The 3,649-nt window shown below is 35.5% G+C and overlaps 1 non-coding gene across 1 annotated transcript; it reads left to right on the forward strand.

Moving 5' to 3' along the window:
- The first annotated feature begins 3,133 nt into the window (after positions 1-3,133).
- On the forward strand, positions 3,134-3,238 carry LOC115897123. Its single transcript, XR_004057063.1, has one exon. It is a non-coding gene; the product is annotated as a U6 spliceosomal RNA (small nuclear RNA).
- Positions 3,239-3,649: the final 411 nt, after the last annotated feature.

A 3,649-nucleotide genomic window follows, 5' to 3' on the forward strand; every position in this document is an offset into this window, starting at 1 on the left:
TTGCTTACCTCTAATTAAAATCACATCCTGTGGGTGGGGAGAGGTAAGGCCGAGGATTAGGGTTTGTTGATTAGAAACCTTGTACTATTTGCTCTTTAAAACTATATGCATATATCACTTTTAAAATAAAAATTATACTTAAATACACTTTTTTGTATTATGAAATGACAACAAGTGACGATGTAAAAAGATAACATGTAAAATTCAGATCCTCTGTAGGACCAGAATCTACATGTTTATCAAAGAGGAAACCCTTAAAGCACTTTCAATGAAATTCAATGCCAAGTAGAGTTCAGAATTTCTTTTGTCAAAGCTGTAATTAGTGTCATTTCTTTTATAATAATCCTTCTTTTACTTTTCTTCATCTTTGTACCTTCAAAAATTGTATTCCTAACCAACAAGTTGTTTAGTGTTGCCTGTTTTTGACTTTGTATAAATGAATCCCTATTTATACAAATGAAGGTCTTCCATGACTTGCTCCATTTGCTCATATATAGATACATTTGTGAGATTCATCAAAGACAATGTGTAGCTGCCATTACTTCTGTTTTGCCACTGTACACTATTCAAATATTTGCCTATATCAAAATTTTTGTTCAATTCACTTTTGGTTGACATGAGTTGTTTACATATTTTTGCCATTACAAACAAAACTACTAGATCATATAGGAATGGATTGCTTCTTGTATATTCATTTTAAATCCAGTACATTATTTTTTCTCAATTCTATTAATTTATAAACTTTTTACTATTACATGCCTATTCTTATCTTCTGCAAATAATGACAATTTTTTTTTTTTTTTCCCCAGTCCTTTATTTTCCTCTCTTACTGTGCTGGTCCTCTAGTACACATTGAGCCTGAGGGTTGGATTGTAATTCATATTCTCAGCTATGTTAGCTATGTGTTTTCACCCTTCCCAGGACAGCAATTATGTCCAAGAATGTTGATTATCCTTGTTTCCTTGGGGAGTAAAGTGAGGAGGGAAAGTTTGATTTTGGCTCACCCTTACTTAGCCATTCGACATCCCACTTTTATGGGGGAGGGATGTCCTCCTATTAGACTCCTTATCTTAGATATATGCCTTGAATTTGTTTCTTATTTCAATACCCTGTGAGGCCATTGAGAAATGTGGTTAGGAAGGAAGCCAGTTCCATTTCCCCACTTACCTTTCTGAGTTCCTGACTTCACTTAGTTAACAGACCTAAGATTTTATTAGTTTACTGTCAGTTCATTGATAAATTTAAGAAAATATTATTAAATATATTTTGCCAGAAATGTCCTCTTGTTTTTATCAAAGAGTTAATGTAGGCACCTAGCCTGCCGTGTGATCAGAAACAGGCAAATGAATTTTAGAACTAAGAAAACAAAAAACAGACTAAGTTTCTGATTCTTCAGACAAGGTGCAAGAACTAGTTTACATGTGTTCTTTGAAGTAAGGCTAGTTTTCTAAGCCATTTTGAAATGCTTTTTCAATGACAATGCTAAGGTTCTTTCGTTGGTTTGTTTTTGTTGTTGTTGTTGTTTTGTTTTGTTGTTTGCCTTTTCCAACAAAAGCCATATACTATGTATTCGACAACAGAAGGGAGGAAAGGAAACCGTGCATTGATTGCATCATTTTTTTTTTTTTTTTTAGTGAAAACACATTATTCCAGAAAAAACATCTCCATGCCAACACATGTTAAACCAGTGAGTTGCACATCAAGTTTTGAACAAAAACCCTACACAAAGTTCTTCACAATTGGTTGACACTTCTTAAAATTAATACAGTAATGTTTCAGCATTCCTCAAAGATCACATTATTCTTTCACAGTACCTTTGAGTTACTTCTTCAGCATGCCACATCAGAAACCAGTGTCTTCAGAATTAGTGCCAAATAAACAGAGTTAAGATTACTCAAATAAATAATGTTAATCTTAAACATTTTTGCTATTTTTTTTAAGAACAAAGAAATGGCGTTCATAAAATTTTATGTCTGATTTAATTTGTTTACTCTGTGGGTGTGGTCCTTCATTATTTGTGTTGCTATTTAATTCAACATTTGCTGAACAAAGTGACAGGAATTTTGAGTCCCATTTTATTGCATGGATTGCAACTAAAGTTATCAGACTTGACTCATATTCAAAGGAGAAAATCAGTCACTAAAATAAGTAGCATCAATGATATTTTTAACTGTAAAATAAATTGCTAAAAAATAATTTATTGTTTGAAAATCAACAGTATCTGTCAGCTTTCAGAAGCAAGACTCCCTTTTTTATCCATAGTACCTAGAACTAACTGTGGCATATGGGAGAAGCTAAATACTCATGAAGTAAGTAATGGTATTGAGGGATATTACATTAGTAGGTTTTCACACGCTAAAGAACTGTCTTTAGGGTAATTTAAAGAGGAAAGAGGTTGAATTGACTCACAGTTCCACATGGCTAGAGAGGCCTCAGGAAACTTACAATCATGATGGAAGGTGAAGGGGAAGCAAGCTTGGACCTTTTCACATGATGGCAGGGAGAGAAGAGCAAGCAGGGGAAATGCCAGATGCCTATAAAAACATCAGATCTTGTGAGAATTCACACACTATCACAAGAACAGCATGCCGGAAACCACCCCCCAACAGAATCACCTAGCACTGGGTCCCTACCTTGACATGTGGGGATTACGGGGATTACAATTCAAGATGAGATTTGGGTGGAGACACAGTCAAACCATATCAGATATGAAATAGAATTCTTCATTTGTATCAGGAAGGGAACCACAGAGAGAAGAGAGGATTTGGGGTCCCACATACCTGGGGTTACATTTCAGCACCATTGCTTATTAACTCCCTGGCACTAGCAAGTGAGCATCAGATTCCTAATCTGCAAAAGGAGAGTCGAATGCCTAACTCACAGGGTTGTTGTGGGTATTAAATGAGATGGTACATAAGTAGTTAGTATAGTGTCTGGCAAAGAATGGTTATTCAGTAACAGCTATTTTGCTCCACTCCCCATCCATTTTTTCAAACATGATTTTAAAATGACCTCTTTTACTACTGACATGATTTCCATTATGGTGCCTTTTCTTCTTTATGACAGCACTCCTTTTATAGTCCATCAAATCTTCTTTAGTTTCTAGCCAAGTGGTAAAATATTTTTATTAAAAGTGCTCACTTCGGCAGCATATATACTAAAATTGGAATGATACAGAGAAGAGTAGTGGCTCTTACACAAGGAAGTCATGCAAGTTTGTGAAGTATTCCATTTTAAATAAATAAAAAAGTAATAAAAATAAAAAGGAAAACGGTGTACAGGACTCCCATTTTATTCACTAATTTTGTCACTGACCATGGCATCTTCAGTGAACATGCATTTGAAGATAAATGGAATTCATACTGATTCTGGTCATAATTACATTCTTTATCACCTTAATGGTCATTGATAGTGATAGTATTGGGGTGTGGGGCCTTTTTTTGAGACAGGGTCTCACTCTGTTGCCCAGGTTACAGTGCAATGGTATGATCACAGCTCACTGCAGCCTTGAGAGGATCACTCCCAGGCTCAAGTGATCCTCCCACCTTAGCCTCCCAAATAGCTAGGACCATGGGCATCCACCACCGACCCAGCTAATTTTTTATTTTTTGTAGAAATAGGATCTCACTATGCTACCCAGACTGGCCTT

This window comes from Rhinopithecus roxellana, chromosome 4, assembly GCF_007565055.1.
Source record: "Rhinopithecus roxellana isolate Shanxi Qingling chromosome 4, ASM756505v1, whole genome shotgun sequence".
NCBI lineage: Eukaryota > Metazoa > Chordata > Mammalia > Primates > Cercopithecidae > Rhinopithecus > Rhinopithecus roxellana.